This window comes from Pseudonaja textilis, chromosome 1 (assembly GCF_049901715.1).
Source record: "Pseudonaja textilis isolate UNSWEBS1 chromosome 1, rPseTex1.2, whole genome shotgun sequence".
Lineage (NCBI taxonomy): Eukaryota > Metazoa > Chordata > Lepidosauria > Squamata > Elapidae > Pseudonaja > Pseudonaja textilis.
Window position 1 is genome coordinate 177,632,590 of NC_141990.1, and position 22,822 is coordinate 177,655,411.

The following is a 22,822-nucleotide window of genomic DNA, read 5'->3' on the forward strand; positions in this document are numbered from 1 at the left end:
TGAAAAACAAAATTTAATTGTCAGATATTTGCTCCACATTTTGAGCAAAACTGTATCATACATTGTACATTCTATACAAGAACCATGTAATTAGAATTCAGTATGCTAATAAAACATCCAGAAAAGCTGAATTCTTAAACATTCTGCTCAAGCTGTGTTGTGCATCTTTCCAGTACAGATTTTACCTATTGCTTACTACAGTACTACCATAACTCAAGCCTAATTGGCTAGCTAGGTCTGTAACTTTCCTTTCATTATGATTTATAACGAACAAACAAAACCTTGCATACGCAAGCATATTTTGTCTTAGTGACAAAAGTAGATGTGCTAGATTCTCCACTGTAAATGTAACCACAACAATCTCTATAAGGGTTTATGAAGGCAACTTACCAATTAGTATCTTGTTTTGAATATATTTTTCCTAATGATCCACAGAATATGAGGCGCAACAAGTTTAGATTCCTGTGTAGCAAGAGAGAATTTGTTCTTGTTAAATAATAATAGCTTCGAATGAATTACAATTCCTCTCACCTCTTTGCCCCCAACTGGATTCCTACAATCCAATCCAATCCAAGTTTGCACAGAAATAAACCCCAGCAAATTCAATGGAATTTACATTTTGGTAAGCATGTTTTAGACTACTGGCCTCAATTTAGCAAGAATTCTTAACAGAAAAATATGTGTGCAATGAGGTGGAGCACTTTTTTGGGAGTGCTCTGCTTATTTGTAAATCCAGTTAAAATCTGAGTGCTCCTGAATGTTTTAACAATTCCAAAGAGCACAAAATGGGAAATTCTACCACACAAACACACCTTACAGCAGGGGTGTCCAACCTTGGCAACTTTAAGACTTGTGGACTTCAACTCCCAGAATTCCTCAGCCAGCTTTGCTGAGTTGAAGTCCACAAGTCTTAAAGTTGCCAAGGTTGGACACCCCTGCCTTAGAGCATGTAGTATTGAGATGAATGTGCTTGAGGAAGCATGCGTAAGGCTTTCCTTTAACTAGCTTTTCATGTGACAAACTACTTTAGATTCTGCTTGTTTGAACAGCTACAGTGGCACAACTAGATAACAGCTTTTTAAAATATGTCCAACCTTTCTTCACAGTCTTTGAAATGCATTCCTTTTGCAATGCGACCTTGGGTCAAAAGTTACTTCTGTATTTTTTATGGTAAGGGTAAAGAACAAAGGTCTTCAGAATAACTGACATTATTTACTGTTTTAGACACATGAAGAATGAAATATAATTCCAGTATAACAAAAAAAAAACCAGTTTTCTAGTCAAACTTACCTAGCACACTGAAAATTATATTTCAAACATTATGCAATAATTGTTCTAAAGTAGAAATTGCTTATAGAACAGAATGACAGCATTGGAAGGGATCTTGGAAGTCTTCTAGTCTAACCCTCCTCAGGCAGGAAATCCTATACCATTTCAGACAATGTAAGTTATTATATAAGTCATGTATATTGTCATGCCCTTGTTAGAGTGAGACTCTGACGGAGAGGAGGAACAGCCCACAAGGAGTGGAGGTGTGGCTTCAGAGGTTGGGGAGGAGGCTGGGGAAGGGCAGAGGCCAGCTGGGCAGTCAAAGGAAGAACCAGGCCCATCCCCTATTCATCCTAGGACACGTAGGGAGGAATGGAGAAGGAAACACCTTGGCTTATAAGAGAAAAAGCGGCCATGATCCCCCTCATTGGTTGCAGCTGGGGAGAATAGTACACTGCTCAAAAAAAAATAAAGGGAACACAAAAATAAGATATCCTAGATCTGAATAAATAAAATATACTTATTAAATACTTTGTTCATTATATAGTTGAATGTGCTAACAACAAAATCACACAAAAATTATCAATGGAAATCAAATTTAGCAACCCATGGGTGTCTGGATTTGGAGTTACACTCAAAATTAAAGTGGAAAAAAAAACACTACAGGCTGATCCAACTTAATGTCCTTAAAACAAGTCAAAATGAGGCTCAGTAGTGTGTGTGGCCTCCACGTGCCTGTATGACCTCCCTACAACTCCTGGGCATGCTCCTGATGAGGTGGATGGTCTCCTGAGGGCTCTCCTCCCACACCTGGACTAATGCATCCCCCAACTCCTGGACAGTCTGTGGTGCAACGTGGCGTTGGTGGATGGAGCGAGACATGATGTCCTAGACGTGCTCAATAGGATTCAGGGCCGGGGAACAGGCGGACCAGTCCATAGCATCAATGCTTTCGTCTTGCAGGAACTGCTGACACACTCCAGCTACATGAGGTCTAGCATTGTCTTGCATTAGGAGGAACCCAGGTTCAACCGCACCAGCATATGGTCTCACAAGGGGTCTGAGGATCTCATCTTGGTACCTAAATGGCAGTCAGGCTACCTCTGGCGAGCACATGGAGGGCTGTGCGGCCCCCTAAAGCCACCCCACACCATTACTGACCCACTGCCAAAACAGTCATGCTGGAGGATGTTGCAGGCAGCAGAACATTCTCCAAGGCGTCTCCAGACCCTGTCACGTCTGTCACATGTGCTCAGTGTGAACCTGATTTTATCTGTGAAGAGCACAGGGCACCAGTGGCAAATTTGCCTATCTTGGTGTTCTCTGGCAAATGCCAAACGTCTTGCACGGTGTTGGGTTGTAAGCACACCCCCCACCTGTGGACATCAGGCCCTCATACCACCCTCATGGAGTCTGTTTCTGACCGTTTGAGCAGCCACATGCACATTTGTGGCCCGCTGGAGGTCATTTTGCAGGGCTCTGGCAGTGCTTCTCCTGTCCCTCCTTGCACAAAGGTGGAGGTAGTGGTCCTGATACTGGGTTGTTGCCCTCCTACAGCCTTCTCCACGTCTCCTGATGTACTGGCCTGTCTCCTGGTAGCATCTCCATGCTCTGGACAATACACTGACAGACACAGCAAACCTTCTTGCCACAGCTCGCACTGATGTGCCATCCTGGATGAGCTGCACTACCTGAGCCACTTGTGTGGGTTGTAGACTCTGTCTCATGCTACCACTAGCGTGAAAGCACCGTCAGCATTCAAAAGTGACCAAACCATCAGCCAGAAAGCATAGGAACTGAGAAGTGGTCTGTGGTCACCACCTGCAGAACCACTCCTTTATTGGGGATGTCTTGCTAACTGCCTATGCTTTCCACCTGTTGTCTATTGCACAACAGCATGTGAAATTGATTGTCAATCAGTGTTGCTACCTAAGTGGACAGTTTGATTTCACAGAAGTGTGATTGACTTGGAGTTACATTGTGTTGTTTAAGTGTTCCCTTTATTTTTTTGAGCAGTGTATATAAGAGACGGTTAAAACACAGCGTTGCCAGAAGCAAAATGAGTTTTATTTTGGGCTGAAGTTATCTTGGTTGGCGTCCTTCCAACAAACTGTCCCTTGTTATCTCCTTGAAGTTGGTAATTACTTATCCTAATCTGTTGTGGCATTTCCTTCATTGTAGTTTGTTTTGGTTATTTTATTTCACCTTTATCTGCTCATTAAGTTCGGACTGTATTGCTTTCTTTTGAAGACTATTTTTGAATAATCTTCAACTAATTTTTGAATTGACGTTTTATCTCCACCTGAGAATTATTGAACAGTGGAGCCAAGTTGGAGGCATTAAAGGACATTTATTTATGTTTTGGATTTTGTTATGTTTGTGTTACGCTCTGGGTCATCACATATATGAGCATATATTTCACATATCTTTAGAATTACTTCCTAATCTGAGTGGGACCAACATCAATGCAGATGTGACACAATGATGCAAAAGGTATTAGACATTATGCACTAGTTATCTTAAAAAAGAATTCTATTGAGATGACAAATATAATGGCTTCTAGACTTGCAACTTAAAAGGGCACATTTTATTGACAAAATCAATTTTTCATGTCTCCATGATACTGCCTTTGTTTCATCACCAGCCTGTGAGATACAATTATTAAGTTATATTAAGTTGAACTACTATAAAAGAATTTTTCCCTTATTTCAACCTTGTCCAAAGGCAGAATCAAGATATGTAAATCTATATATATATAAAAGCAAAATACCACTCATGCATCATCACAAAATCTCCAGAACCGTAAAGCCTACAAACTTGAAATTTCCCCACTTGAAAAGAAATATGTTCCAAATGCAAAACACAAGCAGAGGAGTTTCAATTTCAGAGCAGCTAAGCCATGCCAGGCTCCTTGCTGTCTCCTTGCTCACACAGCAAATACTGTTTCACTTTCCAAATAGCCCTCAACTCTTTCACACACTGACAGAATGCTAGCCAGATGAATACTGATGAATGCTGGTAAGCAGAGGCAGAAATTGTTTTTCCTTATTTTCCTCCCCAAAAACTAAGCTCGACCACATAGCTTCATAGCGAAACACGGGTATTGAGCTGGCGTATTTATATGCGTGTGCATATAGATATAGGCAATTGTTGATATGAACATTTCATCTACTATCTTGGAGGAAAAGACAGAGGACCGATAGAGAAGTTGATCAGAGGTTTGATTTTGGAATGTTGTGTGCTGCTGGAACATTTGTACTCTGGTTACTAGCTAGCATCCATTTTAGTCCTTTCTCTTCCAGCTTTTGCTTTTTCCATCAGCTATGCTCCCCCGGAGTTTTCTTCACACCCATCATCCCTGCCCCACCACATTTCCTATTTTTGATATCGGCTTCCTTCTAGGCTTCCAACAAACTTCTCCGCATGTATTATTTTCAATCATTGTCCTCTGTCATAAATATGAACAGAAATAGTTGCCCAGCAGCTGATCAGTTTTAATTCACTGCTCCAATTCTGCAGAACCTGGCTAGCTTCAAAATCATGGTATAATGGCCTGCCACATTTCGTTCTGGAGATATAGCTGACCTATCATTTTTTCCCAATGTTTCTTTCTTTTTTTGACATTATTTTAACTTGGAAAATGCCCAAATACTACAGTATGTGGAAGAGAAAGTAAGCTATTCTTGAGAGGCCCACAGTGATTTCAGAAGTCAGGCCTACTGTTTCCTGCTGTTAAATGGGGTAACGGTATAAGGGTAACAGAAGGCACAATTTCTAAACCTATCCCACACCATTTTTTAATTGAATTTCATTCTTGGAGCTAAATGGAATGAACTATGAATTTAGGGGAAGATGACTACTACTACTTGAATATACAGTATTCATTGGCACTTGTTTAATCTAGATAATACCTGTTAAATGGAGATTTCCCCCCCTCCCCCATTTGTGATATAGTGATAGGAAATATCAGCAAAACGAGGAAAGAAATTTACCGCTTTGCCTGTAAGGAGCTGCACACTTGAAACACAAGACAACATTTAAGAGTGATTTCACACAGATGCAAAATAGACAGGAGGGAGAATAGCAGATGGGGAAGTATATTTCATGCTGGGTATTGTTTTATTTGTACTCATACTTGTTCAGTTAGCGCTTTTAACTCAATAGTTGGGAAACGACCTGAAAACCTTTGCTTAAATACAGTACAGAAATGCAATTCCATGGAAAAAGGCCAAAGCAAATTTGAATATTATTAAAGTATACTTCTTTCTGACAAGTTATTGTGTCACAGAGTGTAATAGCACTCCTATATTTCCACTTTCACTAACAGGGCAAAGTTTAATAAGAGTGGCCTTGGGCTGTGTCGCATAAATGTTCCTTTATTGGCAGAAGATTTCATTGCTTTTTTTCCTTTGGTTAGATGTATTTAAAATATCACAACAGTTGCTCAAATTCTACTATAATTCATCCAATTACCAGAGCTTATATTTACTTTTGTTGAATGTAAACTCAGTGCTAGGCTCACATCTCAGTTCTTTTCAAAGTTAGTATAAGTATTAAGGATTAAAAAGTATATTTTAGACCGACTACCCAGACAAGTAGCATATGGTCACAAAACGATACTGTGTTACTTCTGCTTCATTCATATATGTCCATGCAATAAAACAGCCTCTATCTTAGTGGGCTGCCAAAAAGGATAGTACAGTCCTAGGCTGCATCAACAGAGGGATAGCATCAAGATCAAGAGAAGTGATAGTATCGCTTTATATTGCACTAGTGAAGCCACGCTTGGAATAACTATATCCAATTCTGGTCAACAAAATACAAAAAAGATGCTGGGGCCCTAAAAAGAGTGCAGGAAAAAAACAATAAAGATATGGTGTCCAGAGGTTAAATCATACAATGAACAGTTAAGGGAACTAGGTATGTCTAGTCTAACAAAGAGGAAGTTTAAGGGTGGCATGATAGCCGTGTATTTGAGGGGCTGAAAAGAGAAGAGAGGTTTGACTTATTTTCCAAAGCACCTGACTATAGGACAAGAAGCAATGAGTGGAAACATCAAAGAAAATTCCAACCAGGAATTAAGGAGAAATCTCTTGACAGTGAGAACAATTAATCAGTGGAACAGCTTGCCTTCTGGATTTGTGGGTGCTCCATCTCTGGAAATTTCAAGAAAAGATTGGGCAACCATTTGTTGAGAATACTATAAGGTCTTCTGTTTTAAGTAGAGTTGGATATCCTAGCCTAGCCTAGCCTACCCTACATTCTATTCTCTGGAAGCTCTATCTACTTACAGGGAAAACCAGTGAAAATTTGTGAATGGGCCAACTGGGATCTCAAGACATCACATATATCTTTGGTCCCTTTTCTCCTAAAAGCATATCTGGGATGAAAATCAGATGATTTAATTTGTAGAATGTCTAACCATTTCCCCAACAAAGCTCAGGGATCTGCCTTGAACCATCTGTTATGCAAGATTGGTAGAAGATTTGGTTACTTCTCACTGTTCCATTGCAGTCATTTTTGCAGTCTGTGCAGTTGCCAGAGTTAGCATTTTAGAGTAATCCTAGTAACTTTGCGCACAGTTTTATATATTAAAAAAAATTCTTAAACTTTATTTCATTTTACCAATCAATTGAATATATGCCTATCCTTTTATACTCTATAAAGTCTGAGGAATACAGTAATCAATAACAATTGCTTGCATTTTGAGTAGAAATGCTTGCATCAATTTATGAACTCCAATTTGGACCAATGTTTCCTTCCGTGGACAAGCTTGTCTCTAATCTATGCAACCTATCTGTTTGAACTGTATTATTGTGTAATAATTTTAGTAACTACTATATCCTAGAGTGCTTAGATTGAAGCAACAGATAACACAATTAAATAAACACATAATGACTAACAGCCACTAATAGGCCAACTCATCAAATCCACTTTTATTGTAAATCCACTTACAAGACAATTGCATTGATGTATCCTTGAAATCAGCAGGAGTCGAGGATAACTGAAAAGGAAATTTTACCTTTCAAGCTATGGTCATATGAATTCTATAAAATTTTGTAATATATAACAAAGCACCCTTTTATGTCCCGAATTTCCTGCCATCTTTCCTGGATAAGTCCATATTCTTTTGACTCTACAGGTGTTCTTCACGAAGAAAACACTGAATTTGAGAGCCTTTTTTGAAGGCTGAATTTGGTAACACTTTTTTTTGTCAGCTAGTTGACCAGAAATGATTTCAAATACATCAGTATCATAGATCTGCATAGAGCATGAATGGGGATTATTCTGGAGGGCTGCCACCACAGTCCCGCAACCCCCTGCCCTATCCTCTGCCACCACCCTACCGCACACCCCACCTCGGGCTGACAGTAACAGCCAAAGGGCCAGATGAGGCCTGCAGACCATAACATGCCTAGGTCTGGCATAGAGGCATTACAGTACTGTCAGTTTCATTTTTCATCACTCTCATAATTCCTAAAATATAATTTGCTGTTTTCCTAGCAACCACACAATGACCATTTTCAGAAGCTGATGGCGGATATAAACAAAAATCAAGATAGCCGCTGTCAAGGATATATATATTCAACTCTTTTGGTGCTATCGAGTGATCATTGTTTTTTTGCAGATCAGAAGAGTTATTGCTATTGAGATATTGAAATCAAGATTTGTATTCACTATGCAAATATTTGAAATATTGTTTTAATTTTAGTAATTTAAATAAGTAATGGTTTCCTCAGACTGTAAAATATTCCTTGTAGTTCTATGAATGTAAATTACATTAAGAAACAAACTGATTAACAAGCATGATCATAGCACATTAGATAGATATACCATTTGGCTTTCAGTACACTGTGCAAGTCAAGATTGTCATTGGCTCTGAAATGGACAATTTCTTAGTTTTCTTCACAAAATTTTCAGAACCGTTTTGCCATTGCCTTCTTCCTAGGGCTGAGAGAAAATGACTGGTCACCAGTATGTTTTTATGCCTAAGGCAGGACTGGAACTCAATCTCTCTCAGTATTTAGCCACTATATCTTTTATCACTATTCCATGTTGGCTCTTTTCACTATAACAATTGACTTTATTATAAACTTCATAATAGAATATGTTCTTACTATTTACTTATGACAAGCAAGGAAAAGGTATCTTTCCCTTTTGTTATCTTTTGAACTATTTCTAAGTCCGTCTTCTAAGAGAAAGTTACTTGTAAAACCAGTGCCTACCTAGATGGCACAAATTGAGCAATGGAGCAAAATCATACTTTAATAAAGGTTGTTACTATCCACAAGCCTGCCTTTTAGCCTTGTTTACCTTGCAGTTTAGCCCTTATCTTCTAAATTAGGGGCAGAAAGACGGGCAATTCTCCAGAAGTAGATAAAAGCCAGCTTAAATCAATTTAAACCAAGCAAACCTTTCCCCTCTACAATACTGTGTAGTTGCCTCCAAGATGGATGTAAAAAGCAAATGCTAACCTTTTGCACCCCGCCACAATTCCTGGTCCACTTGTACAGATTTTTATTTTGCAAATTCTATCTGCTAATAAACTACATTACAGGCGTGGGGGGGGGGGAGGACGGGGACACTCTGTGAGCCAGTTTAAGCCCACCTGTCAAGATCACATCACTGCCCCCAGAGCAGAGGTCTGCGAGTTGCACCACTGCTAAGTCCCCCGGGTCAAGATTTAAGCCTAAGGGGACCAAGGCGTGCAGCCTTTTACGAACGAGGGATTTTACACCTAGTAGACAAGGGAAGGGACTCGCCAGCCGGCCTGAGCGGTTCCTCTTCAGTAAGTACACAGCGACACCACTCATCCAGCCCTTCTCTCCACCCCTGCTGACGACTCTCTCCCAAGCCCACCTTTTGGCAACGGATGGTTTGCAAATCGCTTCAACCCCACTTACCCGCCCCGCCTTAGTTTTGTCGGCTTCAGAGAAGCTAACCGGAGTAAGTAGGTGGCTGTGCCTTTCGAACTACTTAGTGGGGGAGGGGGGGAAAGAACGAGGTGGAATAGATATTAAGCGCTGACTATGGGTGGAGCTGGGGCCACGCCGGGAAAGCAAACAGCTTTCCAGCCACTTTGAACGTGAAGGGGACAGCTCGGCAGAAAAACAAACGCGAGCCGTCCCCGACCACGCCACAAATTGCTCTTTACCCCCTTGTGGCCCAAGAACGTCACATCGCCCTCCCGCCCAACTTCCCCTTTCTCTCCGGTTTCACTCAGGCTGCACACAGAGAATAGCCTCCTTGGGCGGGCACGGTGCAGCCTTCTGCCATCAAAGGGCCCCAGGCAGCAGCTCCTCCCGCAGTGACTGTTTAACGAATAATAATAATAAAAAATAAGGACGAATTGTCCTTCTGCCTGGGCTACTCACTCTTCTCGAGGCTGTTGCTGCGGCTCCAACCCCAGCTCGCTTGGAAACATCAAAGGGACGCATCTTTCACACAACAGAGTGGGCCCAAAATCGGGATCGCTTAAAGACGCCTGAGTCCGCCGACCTGTCCGCCCAGGAAATTGAGGCTGCCGGTTGTTTATAGAAAATCCCAACCAATTCACCCGATCCTCCGTGCGCTTAACCTGCACAATTAACCATTCAATCAATCTGTAAATCCAACCGCGCGTATTAATTCTGCAGCGACACCCGGAGGAAAGTGAGCCTTACTAGCCTCTAAAGGACGGATTGTTTTTTTTTTTAAAGATTTTCCAATTTTATCCCCGGCCACGACAGATTGGTAAAAGAAACGCAAATAAAATTTCAGATGGGTTATCGGTTCCTTCTTCTGCATTTTTGGAAATCTCCTGTGCCTGTGGAATTCAAAGAGCGGGTCAGCTTTTCCTTTGTAGTTTGCTACGAAATTTCGGTGTTCGAATTTATCGGGTTTAATTTTGAACACATCTGCTAGCTTGGGAACCTGAATGTATTTGCGTTGGAAGAGTTAGGTAGAGCTCCAAATTAAGCAGATTTTCTCAGAAAACATGGCATGTTTCTGAGTTTTACGGAGAAAGCACCCCAAAGCTTTCTGCCTGAAAGATTAACTTTTCATCTTCCCAACCTTTTGTAAGAGGATTTATCTAAATATAAAGAATGACAAGCATAGATTTAGGCTACTGTATTAAGGCACTGCAAAATGCAAGGTACTATTAGAGATGCAAAATGGTTTGTAAGCCTGAAAGCAAAGAAATATTAGATGTCTAGCAAGACAAAAGAAAACCATTGAAGGAATTTAATAGAACAACTGATATGCAACAGAAGGATTATCAATGGAAAACAAAAGAAAACTGGTACAAGCTATTTTTCTACTAGTATATTACTGTAGGAAACCTCCCCCCGCCTTAAAATATTCTTTATTTTTCATATTAAAAAGAGACAAGATAGAATATCCCTAAAGGAGATGTGGAAAGGGAACTTCATGAAGACAGTAGTGTCACAAAAAACAGGAAAAGCCAAAGGGGAACATCAGGTCAGCCAGAAAACAAACTTACATAGGAAAAGGAATCAAATATAAAGTATTAAAGAATCCCTATAGACAAAAGCCTAAGTAATTAAGAAAACTAGACAAATAGGAAAAGGAAACAAAAGATAATTTAGAAAATCCTTACAAACACAGGACATACCAAATAAGCAAAACAAACAGACAAAAGACACAAAATATAAATTACAAAAGGGACAGACAGGAGATTGCCACAGAACAAATGTGAAAAACTATCTTAAAGCTAAAAAAGATTACAGAAAACCAATAATACAATCTGGTCATCCCGCGGAGTTTGCCTTCCGCACCCCGTGGAGTTTGCCCTCTGGCAGGAATAAAGACAAACTCAAACAAGATTTGAAACATTAGGCACAAATACAAACACTCACACAAAATCAACTTACAAAGGGAGAAAAGGGTATAAAAAACGAGAAACTTACCATAAGAAGCTAGCTAGCCCAGGAACGCAGACTTCTCGCTGTTCTCCGCCTTCCTGAAAAATAAAAAGATCCAGCTTTCAAGCAGTTGTCTGTATCCTTGCGCCAGAGCTCTCCCAGCGGGAAAATCGAATCCTCGAAAGAAAGGCGTTTTGACACCTTTCAACAGAGAAATGGAGAAAAATCTTAAGGCACAAAGCAACCCCAGTCTTCCTGCTATAGGAAAACAGCGTCAAACAGAAGCATGAAAAGACCAGTCTTTAGGAGATTTTGTATCCATTCAGAAAGATTGGGCTACTCTATTCATAAGCAAAGACCAAACAGAGATTCCAAATAAGCAATACAATTAGGTAAGCCAAAGTTGATAATATTAGCTCAGACAAACACCTAGGATTTGCATTTTCCCTTTTGTCTGTAGAGCCAGCCATGACCCCTACATGACCCCATAGGAATCTGGCAACAGCTATTAGAATATTAAAGGACATGTTCTTGCACAGGAACAGAAATCTCAATCACGAGGCCCCACAGAATATATAAAAGCCCACCTATCTGAACCCCATTTTGTCGGCCACCCCAGAAACATGCTGCTGTCACTGAAGTTTCTGGCATCCAAATAAACAGACCTTTCCTACAGCCAGCCACCATTTTATTTCCAACGTCTTTCTCCTGGCTTGGAACTGGACCAGATTTTTCTTCCAATATTACTTAAGTTGAAGATTAAAATGGAAAATACATATTAAGAAAATAGGTATGTAAAATTGTATACATGAAAAACAAGATGTAATGATTTACTATATCTGGTGACAATGTCGTAAAGTTCAATTATTCTGGCGGGTGATCTCTTGTAAGATGAAACAAGTCCCAAATATTGATATTTTTTTTACCAGTTATTTTTCTGTTATGTATGATTAAATCTTACCTACCTACAGAATATACTGAATTAGCTTTGCATTTGATAATGCTACCAGGTTATTTTACGTGTTTATTGAAAACCTCATTTAATTCTTTCCTTAAAAGAATGGCAGTTTAAACTATGGGAGTATTCCACAATATTCAAAATGTTACTTATGAAAAAGCAAATCCAATGTTATCTTTAATTTAACTTGTAAATAGTTTATGGAGTAAAATTCTGTACATAGCTTGCTGCCACATCTGAAGCCTGGTCTTTTTAAAATAAAGGAACTAAACTTTTATTATTTTTATTACATTTAGCTAATCTAAAATTCAGTTTCAATTATGTGCCATCATATCAATGTAAAACATTACTGGCCCCAAAAATAGATCACAAGGATGAAATTTTGACTTTATAATTAAATAAAACAGTACTAAAGTACAAATAGTCTTCAGCTTGCCTTCATTTGTTCCACAACTGTTTTAAAATTGCAACAGCATTGAACAAATGGTGTGACTAATGCTCAAGAGTTGCAGCAAGCCATGTGCAAGCGTGGTCACTGTCATGCCCCTGTCAGAGTCTGAATCTGAGGAGGAAGATGGCTCCTTTGGTTGTGGAAGAGGCTGGGGAAGGGCAAAGTCCGGCTGAGCAGAGCTGGGAAGAGATAGAACAAGGGAGAGGGAGTTCAGAGGAAGACCCAGGCCCACCCCCTCTTCATCCTAGGGCATGCAAGAAGGAACAGAGAAGAGAGCAACGTGGGTTGCATGGCTTACAGGGGAGGAAAGGGCCCTGATTCCCTTCATTAGCCACACCTGGGAATGAAAGTTTATAAGAATTGAATGCTGACTGTAGCAGCTGCTGGGAGCAAACATGACCTACTGCTAAATGGAAAGATAACAGGACTCTTCTCAGGCTTAATAAAAATCTATCTTTAGTCCTTTAAGATTTAATTCTATGATTGAAATGGGATCTGGAGCATTGTGCTGTGAAAAAGTCTGAACCAGTTTAATTCTTGGTGATAATTTACAAAATACTATTGGATAGAAAAGGAAAATATAGATAAGCATTTTAAATAACTAACTAGTGAAAACACAGAGGAATAATGTTGGTTACTGAGTTAGTCATACTTGATTTTCATTCTTAAAGTTAATTTGAAAGAATATTTATGGCTGTTTTTAAAGATTTCCTTAAGCTAAAGCTTGATTCCTGATGATTTCAGATTTGCTTCTATGTAGTTTTCTTGGCAATAATATGGAAGTGATGTCCCATTTACAATGTCTGCTCTAGCCCAGGGTACTAATATTTCCAGATGGTCTCTCACCCAAGCGCTAAAACCAGGTCTAACCCTACTTAGCTTTCTTTGATTTATCAAATTTAAATGGGTATCATTACCATCTAGATACAGTTATTGCTACTATGATTTTAAAAATGTTAGAAAAATTGAGCTTGTACTTGCTGTTAATAATATATAGCATACATATACTCGTTTCGCTTGGAGCCTCTAACAGAGTAGGTATAAAGAAGTCTGATTATATGGTCATAAGAGGTCAGGAGATATTTCTCTTGTTTGATTTTATACAGTATATATACACACAGACTTAACAATCCAAGATCCTGAGGATCTTGAGGAGCTGAAGAATTTTAATTTTTCTAACAAGGTTCACCGCTCCACCCCCATTTCATTTAACCAGTACTAAGGAGAACAATCTGAACACATCCAGTAAAACCCTAACCCTAAACAGCATAAAATAATATGTAGAATATTTCCATTATTAATTAGATATCCAATTTAATATGTTTCAAACAAAATGTAAATTGCATTCAGATAAATAAAAGTTCAAAAAATTCCTGTCATCTTTATGTTGTCACATCATATAACTCACAAAAAAATTCCACACAGATTTAATAGTGATACAAGTCTCTAATGCCAACACTCATTGTGGCAGGATGGGTGGCAAATAGATTTAATAAATAAAAATAAACTCCTTGAATGTTCTCCTCAATTAAACTTGCTAGCAGTTTAAGGAATTTATTCCATGTGTAGAGTTAAAATGAAGCATTTCATTTCTTGTTAATAGAGAACAAAGTTTGATTGTGTGGTTTTGAGGAATGGCCCACTGTCTGCAATAGGCAGAACCCAGGAGCAGAGAGATTTTATATTGCAGGCTTTTAAAGGCCAGTCCTGATTCTTGTGGGACCAAATGACTTGGCCTGAGATTTAGATTGGGGAAGCATTGTGTGCAGAAAAAAAGCAGCTCAGAAAGTGATCATATGTTTATGTAATCACCTCTTTGTAAGAGGGAAAGGGAAGGGAAAACAGCAAGTACTAAACAACCCCTACTAACTGATTGCCCTGGTGAACACCTGACTGAGAGACACACTGCAAGGTGACATGGGTCACGAAATTACTTTTTCATCACTGCTGTAACTTCAAACAGTTGCTGCCAGAGGCTAAATGAGGTCTATCTATATAAAATAAAGTTTATGTGCCAATAATTTTACATTTAGAGGAAATAAGAAAACTAATACCAGATTTCAAAGAAGCATGATTTAAAATAATACTAAAATTCTTTCTTATAAAATATCCTGAATCTCAGTTTATCGAATTCTGTCTTTTCATCACAATACTAGGCAGTTCCTAGAATAAATTTGGCACTGAGAATTCATATGAGATAAGAATAATGCTTACTCTTGTTATACTTCTATTGGATATTGAATACCAATTCCCTTCTATTAATGACTTCAATAGGGTTTAAATACTCCAGCAGGGGTCAGTATATGTATAGGTCTCAATGTAATTCAGTTGTTTATTGTTGCTAATGTGATTTATGCTGACTTCAAAATTAGACAAAATTTAAGGATCTGATTATAGCATAAATTCCTTGACTGAAGAAAACAGTTGGATTTTTTACTGTGTGCATGAGGAGGATATAAATACTAAATTGAAGTTTAGAAACCAGAAAATAAAAGAGCAATGTTTATTTTTTTCAAACATTTGGGAGAATATTTGTACTCTTTGTTAATCCAAGATAAAGTTGAGTTGTACATATATATATTTGTGGTATGATAAGGTAAAGGTTAACTGAGATTTTAAGAACCATTTTATTAGGCAGTCGATTGGGCTTATATAGGTGAAGTATAAAAGAGGACTGACCACTAAAATACCATTGTAGATATCACCACATGAAATACTATACAGGAAAGAGATGTTAATTGAGTCTAAATGAATGACACATTGTGGCCTATTGATATTGGAAAAAAAGAAATCTAAGATAAAAAGGAGGGAACAACTAATAAGTGATGGCTTTAATTGTCATTAGTTTAATAATTATCATAGAATATTTGAAAGGTTTAAACTTGATAATATTTTGTTTTTGCAGCTCACAAATCTGAATTGGAATGGAATTTATGCTCTGGAGATGACCATTTGATTTCGAAAATTTATAAAATGCTACTTAGAATAAATTTTGAAAATGAATGTTAAGGATTGTATGGTAAAATGGGCAAAAACCTAGGTTATAATATACTGCTAGATCAATGGGAAATATGTGGATTAATGGTTTAAAGTTTACTTTGAATTACAGTTTGAAAGATTACTTTTACAAGATGATATATAGATTGTATTTGACTCCTGATAGATTGGCAAGAATGTATAATGGAACTTTCAATAAATGCAGGAATGTAATCAAACTCCAGGTATATTTTATCACATGTGGTTGTTTTTCTTTATTCTGTACTGGTATTTTTTTTTTGAAAAAATACAGGTATTTAAAAAATGTTCTACGCTCAAGGCTTTAGATACAGTTTAAATAGTGGTCTTAGTCATACCAAGATAGTAAGATTTTTCTCCAATTTATTTCATTATTCTTTCCTTGCCCTTTACTAAGGGCAACAACCTGCTATTCTGTTGAAAAAGGAGCAAGCTTAATCATATTTCAAGCATCAAAAGAAGTTTAAAAAAATCAGGGACTATCAGCAGCATCCTATACTATAATTACTTTTACTTTTTTCTGTGCTTTGTCCTGATAATTAAAAAGCTACACAGGCTTATCTCTACAAGTAGCCACAACTTTATCTGGTTTTATTTTATCAAATTCAGAAAAACCAAAATAAACATTACATTATGTCATAATTATAATATTCTCAAGTCTAGACATAACAGTTCTTTTTTTCCTGATTCTTTAGTAGGATAGTTACAGAAATAGTTACGTTCAAAATCTGATTTTGTGTGATTAATGCACAAAAGGGAGAATAAACAGAACAGTGTTTCCATAGGGAATCTTTTTTTTTTATTTTTTTTTTATTTTCATCCCACTTTTATTAAATGTTTACGAATAATTCAAAGCAGCAAACATATCCAACACACCTTCTGTTTTCTTCCACAACAACAACTTTGTGGAGGGTTGTTGGACTGAGAGAGAGTGACTGGCCCAAAGTCACCTCGCTGGCTTTCATAGCTAAGGCAGGACTTGAACTCACAGTCTCCTGCTTTCTAGTCTGGTGTCTTAACCACTAGACCAAATTGGCTCTTTTTCAACACTGTACAGTACGTAGCACAATTTCTTTTAGTATAATAATACAAAGTTTGTAACAGCAATACATTCTGTTTTCTAGTTTATATCAGTTCATAAAACTTCATAAAAATTGGGTAAGAAAAAATTAACATTTTATTAGCCCAACCCCAGAATCACAAAACTTAAATGAAAGGACAATTCCGTAGCTTTTCCCTGTACCTTTTAAGGAAGAAGGCCGCCACCAAAGATGGGAAATCCTGCCCAGGCAACTATGGCTTCCAAGCAGTCTCTATATTTTCAGGGATCACACCTGATCCTCCAAATATTCCCATTGTTGGAAATGTAAGCTATTGCAAGGGGGAAAGGGAGAGGTAATTTTTGTCCTGTCTATTTCTTTATTTTAGGATTTAAACCACTAAACTTATTTAGGTTTGAACTGGAAAGAAGACGAGGAAGAAACAGGACACCAGGAAGTGTGGTTAAAATTATAACAATACTTTATATGAAAAAGACTTATAAATTAAAATTGTGGGAATAAGTAAAACTGAGGATAATGCTAACAATTTACAGTAATCCAAAGCACAAGAAAACAAGCAGTAGAATAGCTTGTTTGCACGGGCAACTTGGTGTTTATTTGTTGCATTTAATCTCAGTACAAAGCATCAACATATTATCTATCAATTTGGGGCTTATGATATCTCCTCCCTCAATTAGCCAGTAATAGGCTGGATGAAAATAATTATACTGGAGAAGCAACAAAGGCTCAAGTAGGTTCCAACCTACCTTCTATACCATGTTTTTCAGGATAAAATTTTGATGCAGTCCTCTCCATAATATTGGCCTTTTACAAATTTCCATATAAATATGTTAAACAATAAAGTAGAACAAAAGGGGGAAAAAAATCACAACTGCATTAAAAAAAATACTGGCAATAGCTAGCAAAGGTCAATTAGTGAAACTTGGAATCTATTTAATTAATCTACTTAAATGCCCTAGTCTGGCATAAATATGCCAGCAAATTAAAAACAAAAACTCCTTTGAGGAATCCCTCTTCAAATGGTTTCCTTGTATTATCATGATGTTCCCCTTTCCAGCAATAGAAACTATATGGCAGAGGTCTCTGAATATGCCTTTATAACTTGTCCATTATCTCTACCCATAAGGAGGTATGTTTTAACCTTTGTATGTTGTTTCCCAGAGGAGAAACATTTTGCTTCACCTAAAATCTGCTTAATAAAGAAATTAGATGTTATGCCCATTTTCCTGAATAATAATAAACCATACATTTATTTCAGAGAATGTTATTTTTCTTCTTATTCCAGATCATGCCACTGAACTTGTTTTTTTTTTCTGCTAGCATGTTGAAGACCAATTTGGAACAATAATCAGCATATGACAAATATCTAAACATCATCTTTGAATTCAAAGGAAATTGAGAATATTGCTTATTCAGTGATTGTTAAATATCTGTCTGCACTCTAATATATTATAAAGTACAATCTTAAAAGATAGACTAGAAAAGCAGTAAATTAATACAGTTTAATGTACAAAAGGACTTTCTTAATATCACTTAAGAGAAACAAAGATGAATTGGAAAATACCTTGCTAAGTTTTATTACCAAATACAGCAGCTTCCTCTTCGCATAGCAATATATTGATGATTAAGTCAGCAGATGCATCTTAAGATAGTTAATAGCAAAACTTATTACTGATGTCCGTATGTAGCAAGACATAGCTAGTGTTTTTAAAGCTACCCATAACTCTAAACAGTTAAAAGTATGCTCACATGAAATTTAGCATCGGCAATCTAGTATAAGGCAAATATACATGTCCCAGGATAATGTTGCAGGATCCAGTCTGGGCCAGTCACCGGGACCAAAGGTTTAGTCTTCTGAATTTCAGAATCATGCTGGATACTATCCAAGGGTGGGATTCAAATTTCTTAACAACCGATTCTGTGAGCATGGCCTAATTTGCAGATGCGGCTTACTGTGGATGTGGCTGGGCATGGCTTGCTGGTCACGTGACTGGCTGAGCGTGGCTTGGTGGTCACATGACTGGGTGGGTCAAAAGATATTCACTTTAACAATACTCTTGTTGCGGTGTTGGACTAGATGACCTCCAAGGTCCCTTCTAGCCCTGGATTGCTGTGCTGTTTCAAAGCAACCTCTGAAGCTGCGTCTAGTGCCAGAGTTTGTGGTCCTCCCTTCCTCTCCTTTTTCTTTCCCTCCTTCCCTCTCTCCCTCCCTCCATCCATCCATATCTCATTCACATTCCTTTCCCTTCCCTCTTTCTCCCCTCCTTTCTTCCCTTTCTTTCTCCCATCCCTCCCTCTTTCTTTTGCTTCCTTTTAAGAGAAAGAAAGGAAAGGAAAGGAAAGGAAAGGAAAGGAAAGAAAAAAAAACAAAGAAAGAAAGAAAAAGAAAGAAAGAAAGAAAGAATCTCTGTGCTATTCATGGTATATTTTCAGCTGGAACCTCTTTCTACTTAAACAAGAGTCCCCAAACTTGGCAACTTTTAAGACTTGTGGACTTCAACTCCCAGAATTCTCCAGCCAGCATAGCTGGCTCGAGAATTCTGGGAGTTGAAGTCCACAAATCTTAAAGTTGCCAAGTTTGAAGGCCTCTGACTTAAACCTGAATACAACACTGAGATATTTAAAGCCATTAAACATCTTGGATTAATCTTGAAACTTTTTGCATACTTGTATTTAAACAGAAAGAATTTTATTTTAACACATATGGCATATTTTAACACAATCCCAATGCTACTTTTTATGAAAACCAAGTCAAGAAAAGGAGATTGGAAACAAAGGAAAGGTTAACCTTCTCATTCTTTATAACCCTTTCTAAATGGCAAGTAGAAGTGAGCCTTTCTACTTGCCCTTTTATTACCAAGAATTTACCACCATCTTCAAATTAAAGAGTTGCCTTCCAATAACAAAAAACACAAGTTTGCAAACTGCCTGAATAATAACACAGCACATAATTTTGTATGTTAAACATTGAACCGCAAAGTGGAAGAGGGAAAATATTTGTGAGAAATATTTACTGTGTTTTTTGCTTGTCAAACTTAAAAGGCCATTGGACACTCCATAAAGGTTGTGACAGCAATACAAGTAATGAAGCAGCTAGGCAAACTGGTCTGAATTATGCTTTGGAAACTGTGTAATGTGTGCTCTGAAATTGAATAAATGAATGAGACCTAAAGACAAGCTGTTCTCTACAAAATCCATTCTGAACTTACCACACTAAGCCTGGCATGAAAAAGCAGAGCAACTTACTAATTTTGAAGAGAAGGATATGGAAGAAAGAAAGAAGATTGGCTCCAACAGTTTTAGGAGACTGCATAGTTTTGTTTACCCAGAACATTCCCAAGGCAGGAATCAACACTATATTAGCTTCAAATGTTCTTTTTGCTAAACACTGAATCCAGGCATTCTGGATGGCTGGATGCTCCCAGGACGCTGCAGGAAGGCCTCCTAGGCCCTAAAGTGGGCCTAGTAAGCCTCTCTGGAGCCTCCTGGGAGCAAAAATGGGGTGGGGGGTGGCGCTGGATCCCCCCACACCCCGTTTTCAGCCTAGCAAGCCTCAGAGCCTCTGGGAATAAAAATAGGGTGGCATAGCATTGTTGGCCTAGCAAGCCTCCTTGGAGCATCTTGGGAGCAAAAATGGGGTGGGGGTGGCATTTTTGGCCTAGCAAGCCTTCCTGGAGCATCTTGGGAGCAAAAACGGGATTGGGTTGGCACTGGACCACCCAACCCCACCCAACCCCATTTTCAGCCTAGCAAGCCTCCTTGGAGCCTCTTGAGAGCAAAACGGGGTGGTGGTGCTGAACCCCCCCACACCCCGTTTCAGCCTCAGAAGCCTCCGCTCCTGGAGCCACTTGGGAGCAAAAACAGGGTGGGGGGGCATCACCGGACATCCCCCCAACTTCCTGTTTTTGCTTCCAGTAAGCTACCCTATACTTACCTGGTAGCCAGATGGGCCTCGTGGGGACTCCTGGGAGGGGCTGGGCAGGGTTTCTAATGGGAACCCCCCCCCCCCATTAGAAACAGCTGCCAAAAAAGCAGAGAAAAGCAGGATTCAACCTGGCTTGCTTCCCTGCAAGCCAGGTTGAATCCTGCTTCTCTCTGCTTGCCCAGCAGCCGTTTCTAATGGAAGCCCCCCCTCCCATTAGAAATGGCTGCCAGACAAGCAGAGAAAAGCAGGATTCAACCTGGCTTGCTTCTGTGCTTGCTCAACAGCCATTTCTAATGGGAGAGGGGAGACTTGGAAGTTTTCTGCTGTGCAGCAGCAGGTGAGAGAAGCAGCCGCTGACCCGGCAGGATCCTATACAAACCTCTCCACATGTTCCTCGGCGGAAGGCAAGTAGAGGGGAGAAGATGACCAGCGGCAGCAAAAGGCAAGTTGTGGGGGAAGTCAACCAGCAGCAGCAGCAAAAGGCAAGTGTGGTGGGGAAGGCGACTGTGGCTTGCAGAGCCTCACTCACCCACTCAGTAAAGGCAGGGCCGCAGCAGAAGGCAGGCAGCAATGGCTGGCCTGCCAGGTGCATAAGAGCAGGCAGCAGTGTCACGCATGTGTGCAATGTCGCACATGCATGATAAGGACTGACAGGCAGCAGAGAAGCGGGAAGAGAGGGGCGGGCCCAGCCAGAGGCCCGATTTACCAGTTCTCCGAATTACCGGGAACGGTAACAATCAGTTCTATAGAACCGGACTGAACTGGTAGAATCCCACCACTGAGCCTATCCTCAGAAAATTTCACTCTAGCAGAATGTGTGAGAAAAGTTCTGCTAAAGAGAAGTTCACTGAGGAAGTGCTCTAGCATGAGTCCAAAAGCTCAGAAGACTAAATCTCTGGTGCTTATGACCAACCTAGATTGGATTCTGCAATATGGCATTAAATCCATTATAGTCAAGGCTTGCCTCAGTGAAAAGTGGGTGTTGTTGATGATGATATTATCTATTCAGTCATGTCTGACTTTGCTCTTGCCTCACTCTTTTCTGAACCTTAAACAGATCAGTGTCTCCATATGGTGTTCATAGCTTCCTGAATTGTGAACAGTGATTGCATTAACCTGACCAGATCTGCTGGTACCCCCAAGTCTTGTAGAGCTTTCTATAGCTTCTTGTGATCAACACAATTGAAGGCTTTCTTGTAGTTGATGAAGCACAGGTGAATGATCTTTTGATATTCACAAGGTTTTTCCATGATCAAATGCAGATTTGCAATATGTTTGCAGGTGGTTGCCATGACCTCTTCGAAAGCTGGCTTGGATATCTGTAATTCCCTTTCAACGGCTGGACGTTGTTATATAATTTTAATTTTGCTGATGTGAGAGATGAGAGCAATTGTGCAATAATTGAAGCAATCTTTAGAGTCACCTTTTTTCAGAATGGAATGAACACAGAACATTTCCAATCCTGTGGCCATGTGTTGGCTTCCTAAATTTTCTGGCACAGGAATCACTTTTGTGTATTAAATTTAGTTTCTGGACCAGAGCTGGTGTCAAGAGCTGGCTTTAAAAGATAACATATTCAAGTTGACATGGATATAAGAGAGAATGTTCTTCCAAAGGGCAGGAGCTATTACTGAAAAGGCCAATTTAAATTATACTGCTTTAAGAATGGAGCCTGGAACATTTTGACCCTGCCAAATCTTACAAGATGGGCAGAGAAAGGCAATCTTATGGGTATCTAGGTCTTGAGCCTATTGGTTGATACTAGCACCATGAATTGTTTCTAGATGCCAATTGTTAGTCAGTGCAGATTATGAAGCTGAATAAAATGGGGTATGCTTATAGCTATTCACTCTCCTGCATCTTCTGTCAGCTATAGTTGAAGGGCTTCCTAATTCAGATGACAAAATCGGTGCATCAAATGAATCTGTACAAGGCTATCCTAGCCAAAAGTGCTCACTGATTAAGCGCTAAGGCTTTGTTGAGAGTCCAGGAAGACCCCCAAATTACACACTAGTCCCAACCTTGGAGTGCAACGCCACTGTAAATGAACTTTGGGAGAATCCCGGAAATGGGAAGTACTTAAATGCGATTCTCTACATAACAAGTGATCTTGTTAGAAATTGAGTAGGTTGATGTAGGGACCAATCATTGGTCCTGAAGTTATAGTGGGGAAAACAAGTGCACATCAATGGCTGAAGCTACGAACAGCTCTCTTTAAAAGGGTCTGCCACATCTTGGGTGATTCATTGCTTTTACTGGAACTAAATAAAGAATTAA

General features: G+C 39.1%; 1 protein-coding gene across 13 annotated transcripts in view; it reads right to left on the reverse strand.

Moving 5' to 3' along the window:
• The window catches only part of AKAP19 (A-kinase anchoring protein 19), an 81,568-nt gene extending 71,676 nt beyond the window's left edge, over window positions 1-9,892 (reverse strand). For 2 of the 13 annotated variants that reach the window (XR_015740717.1, XM_087919792.1), the window contains exons 1-2: window positions 9,645-9,882; window positions 391-462 (exon numbers count right to left, since the gene is read on the reverse strand). The gene's annotated coding sequence lies outside the window, so the exon portion shown is untranslated. Of the gene's footprint in view, window positions 1-390; window positions 463-1,290; window positions 1,442-7,224; window positions 7,274-9,173; window positions 9,374-9,644 lie in introns of those variants that run through there. The other 11 variants (XR_015740720.1, XM_087919795.1, XM_087919793.1 and 8 more) reach the window with 10 other exon arrangements.
• Window positions 9,893-22,822: the final 12,930 nt, after the last annotated feature.